This window comes from Eumetopias jubatus, unplaced genomic scaffold, assembly GCF_037043125.1.
Source record: "Eumetopias jubatus isolate StellerSeaLion01/CBP00866 unplaced genomic scaffold, mEumJub1_p1.0 scaffold_13, whole genome shotgun sequence".
In the NCBI taxonomy this organism is placed as follows: Eukaryota; Metazoa; Chordata; class Mammalia; order Carnivora; family Otariidae; genus Eumetopias; species Eumetopias jubatus.
Window position 1 is genome coordinate 113,976,217 of NW_028274819.1, and position 16,284 is coordinate 113,992,500.

Consider the following 16,284-nt stretch of genomic DNA (forward strand, 5'->3'; position numbering starts at 1 on the left):
CTTCTCAGCTATCATATGTTTCCACTGAGATCTCATAGTGAGTTGCCAAATTTGAAATGCATTAACCAGTTGTCTGCATCTGGACCAGTCAATCAGTGGCTGTAGTTTGAATAAGTTATGTGTGCATGTAAAATATATACATATATACAAGTATGTGCATGAAATGTATATCTTCGTACTTTTTGATACAATGTACTCATTTGTTAATTTTTAATTATATTTGACATAAGTCAAAGGTTTGTTGCAAAGCTTTATATTTAAGAACAGTGTTAAAAAAAAAACCCAAAAAGAAGTCCCAACCATGCGACACAACTGGGACCTGCTTTAAAACAATCCTGTGATTGACGAGTTTGCTGCCTGAGTAATATTGATCACCCAGACTTTGGATTCTGCTATTGTTTCTACAATGACATTTGGTATGAATCAAAGTCCTTGGATTAAAATAAAACTTAGCAAAAAATCAAAACAAACCCCACCATGCTGCTGGGTGATGTATGCAAGAGGTGTGGGAGTCAGCAACCTGTGCGTCCTCAGGAGGCAGGGCCACCTCCATGGGCGTGTGGGCAGGAGTGCAGAGCTGAGCAGCTCTCTGGAGAAAATAACCCCCTAAAACTGATTTGGGCCTGTTCATGATGCAAGTGTGGATCAGCCTGAGAATCTGGGTGGGGTTGGGGTGAGGGTCATGGGTTGGGGTCAGGGCCAGGGTCTGGATCGGGGTTAGGTTTAAGCATAATTGGCTTTCTTCCCCCTCCTCCAACTCCCTGGGCCTCCAGGGTAGACAGGACTCACCCAGGGTCACACACGAGTCAGAGGTGAGCTGGAGCATTGGTTTTCAGCCCTTCACTCCTGGGCTCAGACAGAAGAAAAGTGAAATGTCCACCTGATTCCTGACAGTTTGAGATCCAACTCATCCCCAGTCAGGGGTTATAGGGGGACTCAGAGGTTATAAAGGGTTCTTCCACCCTCCGACCTGGGAAGGGTGCTGCTGGCCCCACTCTGCCTGGGCAGCCGCAAGTTCCAGCATGGCCCCACCCCACGAGGGCACTCTGTAGACACGAATGGATTCATATAGGACTGACTGCCGTGGCCTGCCCGCCCCCATGTACAGCCTTCTTGCAGGCTGTTGGGGGGCCCCCCCCTGGTGCTGGCTAGATCCTTCATCCCATCTGAGTGATCGGCAGGAAACAGGCAGTAGACAGGACAGCCCTTGGCCTCTGACCATCCAGGGAGGCATCTGTGGCCCTCCAGCTCAGGCCAGAAAGGGTCCTGACAACCCCCACAGCCATTACTGAGCTGACTGTGCTCCTGGCAGTGTAACAGGCCCATGGGCAGTGTAGACAGCCCCACAGGATGTTTCCATTCCCAACGCCTGTGTGGTTGAGACAAGGGCTTCCTCCTTCACAGTCTCTTAACCCTCCAAATGTTGGTTGTGGCCCTGTCCACAGCAGCCATACAGCCATTCGGCAGACTGACCCTGCAGTCCTTTGGCCTCCCGATTGTGATGTAAACATTTGACATACGTATTTGTTAAGAATTAAGGTTATGGGAGTAACTGTGCCTCCCAGCAGGCAGTTTCTCAGTGAGGCTGCCTGGTTTCAGAGAGTCACATGCATGATTCAGGGACTGTGGCCTCCAGAAAGTCTGCCATGTGTGGATTTGTGGTGTGGAATAATCCTTGAGCCTCCCACTGTTTCAATGAGCGATACTTTCCTTATCATCCTCACATTTGCTCTCTGTTCTTCATAAAGGAGAGAGAAGAGACTGGAGAATGAGCCAGTTTGTTCTCTGGGGAGGAGCGATTAATGTGGGGGGCAGGTGTGACTCCGGGGCTCCTTCCTCCCAGGGAGAAGAGTGAGGTCTGTGTGCCTTCCAGTCTCTGAGATGTGAGGACCCAATATCCAAGGCAGGAGCCTTGAGTTTCCTACCAACAGCAAAGTTGCTTTTTCAGCAAGTAGGAGAGCGCCTTGCCGTCATGGGAAAATAGCAAGAGCACTGGATGGGCGGCTGCAGCCCGTGACCCTAACGAAGTGACCCCTTCCTTCCTTGGGCTTCAGATTCCAAAGCCGTGCAGTCAGTCACCAGTGATGCGGAATCTGCTGCTTTCCCAGCCTGGCATCTCTTCTCACGTCCAAGTCCAGCATCTCAGCTTGCCTTTGGGAACCCCATGTCACCTGCCTACCATCCAGACAGTTCCAGAGGGCAGACCGCACTTTCCACCCACCTCAGAGATGGGTGTATGATCCAAGTCTACCCAACCCCTTGCTCTGTCCTCTGGGTGCTCTGATGGCTTCAAGGATGAGAGTGTGACCCAAGCCGGGCCAAAGACAGTTAAAGCCATGACTTTTCATGGAACCCAAGGGAAAGAGAAACCCTTCCCAGTAGAATGGATGGTGAGTGGGTGTCAGCCTGGAGTTGTGGGAGGCCCCAGATGCAGTAAGAGAGACTGTGCCTATGAATGGGGCCACCCCAGAGCACTTAGCAGGATGGAGTGTTGGAGTGTGTCTAGGTCACACTGTGAGAGTGTGAGCCTTTGGGCCTGCCAGGTCCAAACCCACTCTTGTCTCTTGCAAGTATTAAGGTATTTCTACCATTAAAAAATATTAACTTCTTTTACTTTAGTAAGTGTGTCCAGTCCCTTGCCATCCAAAAAAGAACTGGGTGACACATCAGGATCCACAATCCCTGAGACTCCCCGTGCACAGTGTCCTCGCTGAGCAGGGTATGGCTGGGGGAGAGGAAGACAGTGAGTGGGGTCGGGTCTAAGGGCAGCTCCAGAACAGTTCTGTCCCTGTTCCTTTTCTGTCCTAGGAGAGGAAAACCCCAGAACAGTGAGAGGAGAACCAGCAGTAAGATGAGGCCCTGGATGGCTCATTGGTCTGCCTGTTTTTTCCTTATTTTAGCGTCCATTTTATTATTGTGCATTTTTATTAGGAAATCACCCATTTCCTCTAGGCTTCCAGTCCGATGCAATAGGTTTCCCTTATTTGACCTTTAATGTCTGTTTTTTTTTATAAAGATCTTATTTATTTATTTGACTGCGAGTGAGCGAGAGAGAGAGCACAAGCAGGGTGAGCAGCAAGGGAGAGGGAGAAGCAGGCTCCCGCGGAGCAGGGGGCCCGACGTGGGGCTCGATCCCAGGACCCCGGGATCATGACCTGAGCTGAAGGCGGACGCTTAACTGACTGAGCCACCCAGGTGCCCCTAATTTCTCCTCTTTTTCTAGTTTTCTACAAAATTGTCACAATTAGTGAACAAATATTGATATGTTGTTTTTAGCGGGAGTCCGTATTTTATTCAGGTTCCCTCTGTTCTACCTTTTCTCGCTCCAGGATCCCATGCAGGGCACCACGTGACATGTGTTCATCATGTGTCTTTAGGCTCTCCTTGGCTGTGACACTTTCTCAGTCTTGCTTTGTTTCAGTGACCTTGGCAGTGTTGAGGAGGACCGGTCAGGCATTTTGTAGAAAGTCCCCCATTGGGATTTACTTGTTTTCCTCCTGATTAGACTGGGGTTATGGGTTTTGAGGAGGCAGATCAGGGAGGTAAAGTGCTTTGTCGTTACTTTACAACAAGGGAACACTTGTCACTGTCCATGTTAGCGCTGGTCACCTGGCTGGGGCAGCATTGGTCAGGCTTCCCCACCAGGAAGTTACTCTTTCCCATGTGCAGGAAGACAACTGCCCTGAGCCCCCACTTTAGGAGAGGAGAGTTAGCTCCATTTACTTGATGAATGGTTATCTACATCTATTAGTTGGAATTCTTATAGGAGAGGTCTATGCAATCCCGCTTATAAAAAGCTATGTAATTTGTTAATAAAAAGGCAACAAAGTAATTTAAAAGATCCCAGTCCCATTGGTTTCATTGAACAATTCATGAAACAGGCAGCATCCCATTTAGCAAAAAGAAAGGGGCTCCTTTGAGCTGCAGGGAGGGGAAGGATTTTAAAGGCAGAGAGGGCATTGAAAAAAAGAAATTACTAGAAAAGGATGCACTATTTTAGGCAATGTCCCCCTCCTAAGGGGAACAGAAGGGGCCATTCAGTTCATTTTCCAGGTTGACCAGTTAAAGTTTACGTGGAGGTGAGGGTGTGTGGAACTGCAGTTAGGTCAGGTAGTAAGTCTTGGTTTGCTGGCTTGGGTCTCCTGACGTAAGTGACTCCATTTTGGCCCTGTGATTTCTTTTTAAAAAATCGTCTATTTGGGGGCACCTGGGTGTCTCAGTCAGTTAAGTGTCTACCTTCAGCTCAGGTCATGATCTCAGAGTCCTGGGATCGAGCCCCACGTCGGGCTCCCTGCTCAGTGGGGGGTCTGCTTCTCCCTCTCCCTCTGTCTCTCCCCTCTGCTTATGCACTCTCTCTCCCTCTCAAATAAATAAGTAAAATCTTAAAAAGAATCATTTATTTTTACCAGCACGGACACCAGGGTAGGTTATGTTCCAGCACCTCAGTGTTTGGTCGCTGGCTCATTCCTCCTTTGGTGATGGAGAGCACTTTCCATTGGCTCCTGCTTTCCATTGACATCATTCCATCTCTGTGGCTCTTTTCTTGGTACTTCCTTACTTTCTGATACGTCAAGATTATCCTGGCTCCTATACTTACTGTCCAAGTTCTAGCATCAGCAAGTTCTTTAAGGAGCTCTGGGTAGTAGAGAACGGTATTAAAGTCTTACACATGGGAGCTAAATGTCCATGCTCAGCGGACAATGCAAGGCAATATATGCCTGTATTCCTACCTATGTCGACACACCTAATGATAAAGATTTCTGTGTGGAACCGTCTGCGTCCATATTAAGCTAAGGATGAGTTTATACTGATGTCTCCAACCTGGTCCGCCACCACATGGAGATTGTGATCTACTCCCTTTGCTGATCTGTAACTTCCTACTCTAACAGCGACAAACCTGGCTCTCACCACTGGCCCTTTATTTAATTCATTGCTCCATTCCAGATTACAGATGTGGTGTTTTCAGAACTGTTAGCTACCACTCTGATGGCAGAGAACTTTATCAAATGGAGTCCACTGTGTATGTACAGTACATTTTTTCTTTAATCTACAGATTCCATTCATTTCCAAAGTTACTTAGGTCAGCACCTTTTGTCATACAACCTACAGTGAGGGTTTTTTCCCCCCATATGTTTCTAATACAGTTAGATTATGTGTCACGTTCTGTATTCCATTGAAGGGGAGGAAGAAATTTTCCTTGGTCCAAGGTTCTTACTGCGGGATGAAGAAAGAAATTGACATGAAACAGATAAATAGGAGAAAAAAACCTAAAGTGCAATAATGTGCACATGGAGACCCAATAATGAACCTGAGGTCTAAAGAAATGACCAAGGAAGCCAGGTTTTATACTTTTTGGACAAAGAGTAACTACACCTGTGAAGACATCACAGGACAAAGAAAACTTAACCTTGGGAGCTTCGATTAGTAAGGAATTCTAAACAAAATTTGGGCTGGGGTCGTAAATTAGTAAAAAGTAACAAGGGTTGTTTATACAGCCTTATGGGCTCCAAATCTCCCATCTCTGGTGATGTCAAAATCTCTTTACCTCCTGGTACAGGGACACCTTCACATGGGAGATTGATTTCCTTTGCAGGGGGACAGAGGAGGGTCTAAGTGTCCTCATTGCATAGGCTGTCTCTTAAGTAACTTTTATTTAAAATGATCTGTATGTCAAAGTGGCAGATTTGGGGCAGCCTGCCCTTGGCCCCCACACCATCCTGTGACACTCCCACATCCTAAACAACTTACTTTCTGTAGATTATTATTTACTCTTTGGGATGTAGAAATGTTTGTATTTTTTAAAGATTTTATTTTTAAGTAATCTCCACACCCAACATGGGGCCCGAATTCACAACCCCAAGATCAAGAGTTGCACACTCCACCAAATGAGCCAGCCAGGTGCCCCAAAAGGTTTGGGTTTTGTCAAATGCTTAATGGCAGGTATAAATCATGAAAATATCATGGAATTCACTCCCAGATCCTTATATCATCTCTAGTTTTGCCTTTTCCAGAATCTCCTACAAATCGGGTCACTCAGTGTGCAGCCTTTTCAGACTGGATTCTTGCACTTAGAAAAATACATGTAAAGTTCATCCATGTGATTGTATGGGGTGATGGTTCATTTCTTTTTATTGCTGAATGGATTAACAGGAGAAAAACAAGTCAAAGTTTAATATCATGCATATGTCCTGTATTCATGGGAGATACCCAGGAAAATGGTGTAATTCCTTGAAGTGGCCCAGCCCTCACCCTAAATGCTATCTTCAGCTAAAGACCAAAAGATTTTGGGTGGTGGGAAGGCCAGTTAAGGGATGTTATCAGGTGAGCACAGTAAACGAGGGTATGGTTGTTACACAGCTTTAAGTCTGTGCCTTCTCTTTTGGTAAGAGTTTCTTGAGATTTAGTAATTCTGTTCCTGATACAGAGGGAGACAGGCTTACAAATGGGGTGTTCCTTTATAAGTGTACATTTCACTCACCAAATGGCAACTTTTACCCAGTTTTCAGAGATTCTCCCATGTCTGGCGTTTCTTAAAATTAATCAGCCCAAATATCCCTTGTGCCAAAGAGGTATATTTTGCATGGCATATTCTGCTTCCTTCACATGGATGCACTTAGTTTGCTTATGGATTCATTAATGGAAGGACATCCTGGTTTCTTTAAGTTTGTAACCATTATGAATGGAGCTACCGTGCATAACTGCATGTGAGTTTTTGTTCGGAAATAGTTTTTCAAAGCAGTTGCTAAATACTAGAAGTGCAATTGTTGGATCTTAACATGAGACTAACTTAGGTTTGGAAAAAATGGCCAAAATGTCTTCTGAAGGGACAGTTGCTGCCATTCCTCACCTTCCAGCAATTGGTGTTCTTGTTTTTGGAGTTTAGTATTTGTGATAGGTGTGCAGTACTGGCTGTCTCACTGTTGTTTAAATTTGTACTTTCCTAATGATGATGTCAAACATAATTTTGTATGCTTATTTTGTATCTGAATATCTTCTTTGTCCAGGCATCTGTTCAGATCCTTACCCATTATCAATTAGGATGTTTGTTTCCTTATCATTGAGTTCTGATAGTCTTTTGTATTTTTTGAATACAAATCTTTTACCAGATTTGCGCTTTGCAAATATTTCCTCCCAGTTCGTGGCTTGTCTTTTAGTTTTCTGAGCAAGGTCTTTCACAGAGCAAAAAAAAATTTTTTTTAAGATTTTATTTATTTATTTGACAGAGAGAGACACAGCGAGAGAGGGAACACAAGCAGGGGGAGTGGGAGAGGGAACACAAGCAGCGGGAGTGGGAGAGGGAGAAGCAGGCTCCCCGCTGAACAGGGAGCCCGATGTAGGGCTCGATCCCAGGACCCTGAGATCATGACCTGAGCCGAAGGCAGACGCTTAACGACTGAACCACCCAGGCGCCCCGCAAAAGTTTTAATTTTAGGAAGTTCATGTTATCAATTTTTTTCATTTGTGGATTGGCTTTTGGTGTTGTGTGTTAAAGCTCATCACTGAACCCAAGACCATGTGGATTTTCTTTTTTTTACTTTTTGTTTTTTGAAAGATTTTATTTATTTATTTGACAGAGAGAGAGAGAGAGAGCAAGCACAAGCAGGGGGAACAGCAGGCAGGGGAGAAGCAGGCTCCCTGCTGAGCAAGGAGCCCGACGGAGGGTCGATTCCAGGACCCTGGGATCACGACCTGAGCCGCAGGCAGCCGCTTCAATGACTGAGCCACCCAGGAGCCCCCTTTATTTTGATAGTTTTACATTTTAAATTTATCTACAATTTTAAATGAATTTTGGTGAAAGTTGTAAAGCCTGTGTCTGCATTTCACTTAATTCCGTACGGTTTCTAATTAATAGTTTCTATTTCTGGAGAAGTCAGGGGATAATTGGACTCCATTTCAGTTCGAATTTCCCAAATGTAATGGATTCAGCTGGACCCCAGAAGGGACAGGTGCCTCCACGGAACTGAGTGCACCGCATCCTGCACTGTCCCCACCTCCCGCAGGGGGCGCCCGAGTCCCGCCCCGCGACCCGTGCGGGGCATGCGCGCTCAGCCCTCCTCCTCCGGGGCGAGGACAGGCGTTCCAAGGCCTCAGGACCGACCCACTGTGCTGACGCCCAGGCTTCGGGAGGACTTGGGGCCTCAGCCACGGTCAGGAGCCGGGCCCCTCAGGACCCGCTGTGGGGACTTCGGGAGGACGTGGGGCCGCGTCCACGCTGACGGGAGCCGGCCCCCTCAGGACCCGCTGGGGAGACTTCGGGAGGATGTGGGGCCGCGTCCACGCTGACGGGAGCGGGCCTCCTCAGGACCCGCTGTGGGGACTTCGGGAGGACGTGGGGCCGCGTCCACGCTGACGGGAGCCGGGCCCCCTCAGGACCCGCTGGGGAGACTTCGGGAGGACGTGGGTCAGCGTCCACGCTGACGGGAGCCGCCCCCTCAGGACCCGCTGGGGAGACTTCGGGAGGACGTGGGGCCGCGTCCACGCTGACGGGAGCCGGCCCCCTCAGGACCCGCTGTGGAGGATGTGGGTCCGCGTCCACGCTGACGGGAGCCGGCCTCCTCAGGACTCGCCGAGGGAGGAGGAGGTGAGGAGAAGCCGCCTGAGCGGGGACTGCGGAGGGGGTGCGAGCTCGCAGGACCCCGCGGAGGAGGGGCGCGCTGTGTAGACGCCGGGGCTCTGTGCGCGGTGACGCGGGGTCCCCGCGGTGCTGTGCGCGGGGCTGTCGGTGTCCCCTTCCTGGGCTCGGATCCGCTCGGGGGCCCCGGGGTCTGTGTTCGCGCGCCCCTCGGATGCGGTTCCGGGGCCCCGCAGCCGGGCTGCGGTCCGGCAGCGGCCCCCCGCCGCGGCGCTCGCGCTCCCCGGGCCTCGGCCCTGCGTGTCCTCCCCGCGGCCGCACCGTCGGGGTCGGGGCGGGGCTCCGCCTGCGGCACGAACGTCGGCGGCTCGGCTTCTCGGGGCCGCGCGGACGTGGCGGTTTGAAGAGGAGCCGACTCTGCGGGAAACCCGCCCGCGCAGCGCAGCCCCTCCCTCTCCGCACTCAGACCCCAGCCGCGTGTCCTCGCCGCCCGCGGGGTGCCTCAGGGCGTGTTACCCCCGACGGGGCGCCGTCCCGCGGACCCGCCACCGAGCCCTCAGAACGTGTCCGGTGCGCCGTTCCCGGCCGTAGCTGGGGTCCCGCGGGGGCACGTCGTCCTCCAGAACTTCTTCCTTCTCCCCGAGGGCGGCTCTGTCTGCGGGAGACGCCAGCTCCCCGTCCCCTTCCCCTCGGCCCCGGCAGCCACGTTCTACTGTGTGTCTCGGGACACTTCCTGTAAGTGGGACCACAGGGCGTCTGTCCTTCTGTGACTGGCTGATGTCGCTCAGCGTGATGACTTCCCGCTTCATGCGTGCTGTCGCCTGTGTCGGAGCCCCCTTCGTTTTTAAGGCTGAATCGTGCTCCGTGGTGTGTACACCGCGTTTCGTTTATCCATTCGGCTGTCAGTGGACACTTGGGTTGCTTCCCCTTTTGGCTGCGGTGAAAAATGCTGCGCTGAATAAGGGTACTTCTCCTTTCGATTTTGGGGTATGTATCTGGGAGTATAATTGTTCAACCATACGGTCATTCTACTTTGATCTATTTGCCTAAATGCCAAAATATTTTATACGTAGACTGCACCATTTGTCACAAGCAAGGTGTAAGGGTTTCCGTTTCTCAACATCCTTTCCAAAATTTGTTATTTTAGTTTCCTTGATTATAGAGATTCTCTTGTGTGTAAAAGGACATCTAACTGGTTTAAACCTTCATTTCCATAAAGACTAAGGATGTTTAACATCTACTCATGTGCTATTCACCATTTGTATGATTTCTTTGGAGAAAGGTCTATCCAAGTCTTTTGTCTATTTTAAGAAATGGGTCGTCTTTTTGCTGAGGAGTTGTAAACGCTCTTTACATGTTCTGGGCAACAGACTCTTATTAGATACATAATGTACAAATATTTTCTTCCATTCGGCGGGCTATCTGTTCACTTTCCAGATAGTATCTTACGATGTACAAAGATTTTTAATTTTTTTTTTTACATTTCTTTTTTAAGAGTGAGTGAGTGTGCGAGTGGTCAGGGGCAGAGGGAGAAGGAGAGAGAATCTTAAGCAGGCCCCACACTCAGTGTGGAGCCTGACGTGGGCTCTATCTCATGACCTCGAGATCATGATCTGAGTCAAAATTAAGAGTCGGACGCTTAACCAACTGAGCCACCCAGGCACCCAGAACAGATTTTTAATTTTGAGGATATTATTTTATCTATTTTTTTCTTTGCTTTCTTACGCTTTGGTGTCAAATCTAATAGCATTGCTAGATCCAAGGTTATGAAGATTCATCCCCACTTATTTCTTCTAGAGTTTATAGTTTTACCTCTTACATTTAAGCCTTTAATGTATTTTGAGTTAATGTTTATATGTGGTGTGAGGTAAGGGTCCAGTTTCATTCCTCTGTACACGGATAGCCAATTGTCTAGCACCCTTTGTTGAAAAGACCCTTCTCTCCCCCACTGTAATGTTGTCCACCCTTGTCAAAATTCAGTGGACCATAGATGAAGGGGTTTATTTCTGGGCTCTCAGTTAAATCCCACTGATGTGTATGCATATCTTTTTTAAAAAAATTATTTATTTTTAAAAATGTTTTAAATTTAAATTCAATTAACATATAATGTATTATTTGTTTCAGGGTGAATGCATACCTTTATGACAGTATCAAAATGTTTTATTTACTGTTGCTTTGTATTAATATTTGAACTTTGGAAGAATGACCTTTCACCTTTGATTTTCTTTTTCAAGATTGTTTTGGCTATTTTGTGGTCCCTTGAAATTCCATATGACTGTTAGGATTAGCTTGTGCAGTTCTTTCCAAAGGCCTTTGTGAATTTTCTTGGGAACACATTGAATTTCCACATTGCATTGTGTACTATTGCCATCTTATCAATAGTATGTCTTTTCATCACCGTGGGGTCCTCAGATTTATTTAGGTTTCCCTTTCTTTCAGCAATGTTTTGTAATTTTCAGCGTACAAGACTTGCACCTTGATTACATCTATTCCTAAGTATTTTGTCGATGATAATGTTCCCTAAAATGGAATTGTTTTCTTAAATTATTTTTTGGATGATTCATGGCTAATGTATACAAATAAGAGAGATTCTTGTGTATTGATATTAACTGGCTGTAATCATTTGTTGATTGTTTAGGAAGCTCTGTCTATAAGATGATGTCATCTCTGGTCTCTGAATAGACCTAGTTCTACTGTTTTCTTCCACATGTGGATTTCTTGCCTTATCATTCTGGGTAGAACTTTCAGTACGATACTGAGCAATGAGTGAAAGCCAGCATGATGGACTTGTTTTTGATTTCAGAGTAGAGCTGTCAGTCCTCAAAATTGAGCATGATGTTTGATTAGAGTTAGGGTTGGGGTTAGGGTTAGGGGTTAGGGTTAAGGGTTAGGGTTAGGGTAGGTGACCCTGTGACCCATGAAGGCCGACAGTCAGCATGCTAGAGCCAGGAACACTCCCCCTGTGCTGAGCTCCCCGGCAAACCCTGCACGTCCCCTCCCCTGGCTGACCCCCTGCAGGTTCTGTCCCCACCTGCCATGAGTTGAGCACCTTTGGGCACAGCCCTTGTTTCTATGGCCTACAGACTGGGTAGAATCAGCTGCATGGGTTTCTAGCCTCTAAGCCTCAGGCTCCCCTTTGTAAGATGGGGTCCTGATGGCTCCCATCTCTGGGAGCTGAAGGTAGGGAGGCCCCACCAGCAGACGCACTCAGGCCAGGCCAGGAGGGTGGCTGTTGCTTAAAGCAGCCCAGGGCCTGCCCTCCTTGAAGAAAGTGCACACGTTCATGGCCCAAGTTTTGGGGTCCTGCCGCCAGCCTCTGGCAGTGACCCTCCTCCAGCCCTGTCCCCTGTCCCTGTGGATACATGGTCTTCCTGGAGATGTTCCTGCAGAGAGTTGAGAAGCAGTTCATGGTGGGACACAGGGTCACCTACTACGTCTTCACCAATCAGTTGCCCGCCGGGCCCCATGTGCCCCTCCGGGAAGGCCGGAGGGTGGTGGTGCTCGAGGTTCCCGGCACCCCGCGCTGGGAGGACGCGTCCATGCAGAGCACGTGATGATCCGCCGCTTCTGTAAGCAGCTTTTCCCATCATCGTGCGCTGAAATAAAGTTCTCAGACACCAATCTGAGCGGCCATGCAGGGCTGCCTCTGTAAGTAGGGCAGCAGCAGCTGGGTTCTGCATATCGCTTTTACGTCATTTTTTATCAGAAAAGCAAAGGCAGACGCCTCAAAGCGTGGGAAAGGAGGACAAAAGGATGGCAAGTATGCTGAAGCTGTGAAGCAGGCCTGCACCCTCCTCTACGCGCAGGCACGCAGGGAGGCCGTCATGGGATCGGGGAAGAGTGGGACGTTTGTGCTAGCAAACGCCAGGTGCAGGAAGGGGGGCACGGAGGGTTACATTCTTTCCTGGCTCCTAACCTTTGCCCTGCCCCTGGGGATCATGGGATCCTGCTCCTTCCGGGCCATTGTGGTCAGTAGCCTGAGAACAGGAATGCTGCTGACGTTTCAGCTGCTTCCACAATCACTCCTTAGGGCTGACAATATATTTTCTAAGATTAACTCCACAATTCCTCTGTGAGGTGGACTACCTGGTGTGCACAGAGGTGGACATGAAGTTCCGCGACCACGTGAGTATGGAGACCCTCTTCGGCACCCTGCATCCCGGTTTCTACCAGGCGGCCCACAAGGATTTCAGCTACGAGCATTGGCCACAGTCCCAGGTGCACATTTCCCAGGGGCAAGGGCTACTTTGACTACAAGGGGGCCTTTTCTGGGGGGTCGGTGGTAGAGGTTCACCAACTGACCTTGGCCTGTCACCAGACAATGGGGGTCAACCTGGCCAATGGGATCGAGGCTGTGTGGCACGATGAGAGCCACCTGAACAGGTACCTGCTGGGCCATAAGCCCATTAAGGTGTTGTCCCCAGAGGACCTGTGGGACCCACAGCTGCTGGCCTGCCGCCAGAGGACCTGTGGGACCCACAGCTGCTGGGCTGCCCCCCATCATGAAGAAGCTGAGATTCATGGCTGTGCCCAAGAATCACCAGGACGGCAGCAGTGGTTAGTACTTGAGGAGTCGTTTTGGTGCCCACTGGGTCTTTCACTCGAGTTAACAGATGAGTCAGAAGGAAGGACGTCATCAGTTAGGAAGTATAGACGAAGGTCAGAGTGGAGGTGGGTAAAGGCCTCTTTCAGAGAGCAGGGAAGCTCTGAGCTGCTTCTATACACCTTGCCCTGCTCATCGCTTCTGGCTGCCTGGCCCTGAGTTCTGTCCTTTCAATGAATTGGTCATCTAGTAAGTAACATGTTTCTCTGAGTTCCATGAGCCACTGGAGCAGATTATTCAAACCTGAAGAGGTTGTGGGGACCTCCAATCTGTAGCCCATAGCTCAGAAACAGGGGTGACTTCTCTGCCCAGCCACTGGCTGACCACTAAGTTAACAGCACAGGGATTCAGTAGCCATACACACAGCAAAGAATACAGACTTGACAAAGTAAGTTCAGAAAAGTCACTAAACCAACAGTAGCAACTACAATGAGCAGCAATCATGAAGCCTGGCGTGGGGAAGGTCTGATGTTCGGGATGCTTCCATTATAATAATCATAATCACACCCTGGACTTGTCACTGGGGCCAAGTCCCCTGGCTGGGGGCCAATAGCTCCTACATGTTCCATGTGCCTCTCTCCCTGGCTCCTCCAGCCATGCACTGTCCTGTGCTGCTTCCCAGTAGAGGTCCGTTTTCACCAAAGCCAGGAAGATGGGATGGGTTTTTCTGACTCCGCACCCCCCGCCCCACAGTGTTGCAAGAGAGGAAAAAGTTTTCCTCAACCCTTTGAAGGTCCCTGGCTGAGTCTGGAAATTGACAAAGACAGATGGACGGGAGAAAAGCAATCAAAATGTATTGATTGTTTTGGTGGGAACCTCACAAGACCATGACGACCAGCAGAGGTGACTGGAGCAGACAGCTCTTCTACCTTTTAGACAAAGAAGCAGTAAGTGTGTGAAGAATTGACAGACACAGGGGTTTGGACTAGGGCTCGTAAACGGTAAAGAAGTTAACTAGGAAGATAAGGGTTCGTTTAACCAGGTGTGTTCGTATAGACCCCGTGGTCCTAAATTCCTTGACTCTGGTGATAAGCACGTCATCCCTGTGGTCCGGGGAGAGAAAGTTCCACATGGGAGTATTCTGACCTGCTTAAGGGAAGAAGGGCTGATGGCTGGGGGTCAGAGAGACCTTCTTGCTTCTGCTCTATGCAAAAGTTCTTTTAGCTTCTATATTTAATTTGCCAACATGCCATATTTAGGTTAGTGTGTCCTGACCCTCACTGGCCTGGTGCTGTACTCTGTCTCCTAGTATCCAGGATATTGGGTGTGCTGCTGTGGAGACCTCCCAGCCCTGGGGTAGCCCCTTGTCCAGGGAGGCGCCTGCCTCAAGGGGAGGGTTGCTAAGGGTGGTCGCCCCTCCTCAGGGAGATTGGGTGGGAGAGTGCAGATCTTACTTCGAGAAACTGACTTACATTTCCTAAAAAGGTCTACCTGACAGTGGGATCATACAGGAGTTCTATTTTTAGTATTTTGGGGAAAATCCATCCTTTTCCCAGCATGGCTGTGCCAACCAAAGTCAATTCCGGATGATTTTTACCTATAAACCAGAGATTTTTTAAGAACTCCAGCAGAGAACATGAGGAGAACATTTTCATGACCTTAGACAGGCAGAGATTTCCCAGGATGCAAAGTATACTGACCGTAGGAACAAACCGGTGACTTAGAAACTATGAAATGAAGAACTTGTTCTCCTTCTTCCATTTCTGGCTAGTGTGCTGGTCTGTGGCTCGATCTCACCTCAGGCAGCTGGAAGGTTGACCTCCCAGGTCAGCTACCACTGAGATGGCTACTGTTTCTAGAAATTCTTTGGGTGTGGCCAGGTTTCCCCACCTGTGCACTGATCAAGTCGGCGACCTCTAACAGTGGAGCCATGGGTCCTCCAGGCATGGTCCCCCCCAATCCCCCAGTAAAGCCATCCCACTGAGGGTTTAGGGGGACGGGAGCTGCCCCTAGGCAAAACTGGAGATTCTCACTGTCCCTACCTGGCCTTCAGATGCTGCCTCTGGTGTCTTCTTGGAATCCTGACCTGTCAGTTTTCGGCAGCTGGTCCAGTCGTACCCTCACTTTCTGGGAGGGGGATTTGGTGGAATCTGCAGTGTGTCCTGCAGCCTCACCAGGATCGCTTTTTGAAGGTGCATCGTCTGGGCCATCTGAGGACCCAAGACTGTGGGTCTGTGGCCTGGAGGGATTCTGAGCAGCGCTGGTGGGATGGGAGGGCTGCAAGGCCCAGAGGCCGGTTTCCAAAAGCTGTCTGGGGTCCCCGGCATCCTACCGTTTTCGAATCAAAGCCCTGAGATCTTTAAAATGCCAGCCACGGTACAGCATGGGCCACAAAAACAAATGTCCCTGTGCACCCACCCCACCTAAACTATTGGCCATTTCTTGTCACTTGAGCTGAGTATAAAGGATTGGGAGTTGGGGCTTGAGGGGGATCCTGGGCCAGACTTTGTATTTGGGGGACAAAGGCCATCAGACAATCTTGTGCTGAGCCTGAGGATGGGGTCTGTGTGGAGACCCCAGCTGCAGGCACTGCTGTCCACTGATGCCCCCTCAGGCTGTCCAAGTGCCCCTGCTGCTGGGGGAGCACCTGCCCCGTCCTCTCTGCAGAGGGCTCACTCCTGCCCCAGGTGCGCCTCCTCCTGCGAGTCACTGTCAGCCTGCAGCCTGGGAGGGTGGCTACCCAGAGTTCCTCCAGCTGCTGGGGGAACACCTGCCCCCTCCTCTTTGCCTGAGAGCTCTGTCCTGTACCAGGGGCCTTCTCTCCTGCCAGTCCCTGCCAGCCTGCAGCCTGGGAGGGTGGATACCCTGACAACCTCCAGCCCTGGGGACAGAGCCAGTGCGATGTGGTCTCCCAGCAGGTCTGAGCACCAGGCCCGTACATTGCTCACTCTCCTCCTGTGGGATCACTGTGCCACATCCTCCCTCAGGCTCCCTGGGCCCAAGTCCTCCTCTGCTCAGGGACCACTCCCTGCCCAGGCTCCACATGGTGAGACTGGGAGCAGGTCATCTGGACCTTCTGGACTCTCGCTTCCGTGCCCGTGACATGGGCACAGTGCAGCCTCACAGACTGCTCAGAGGAGACCCTGCGCAGGAAGACACAGGCCGCTGC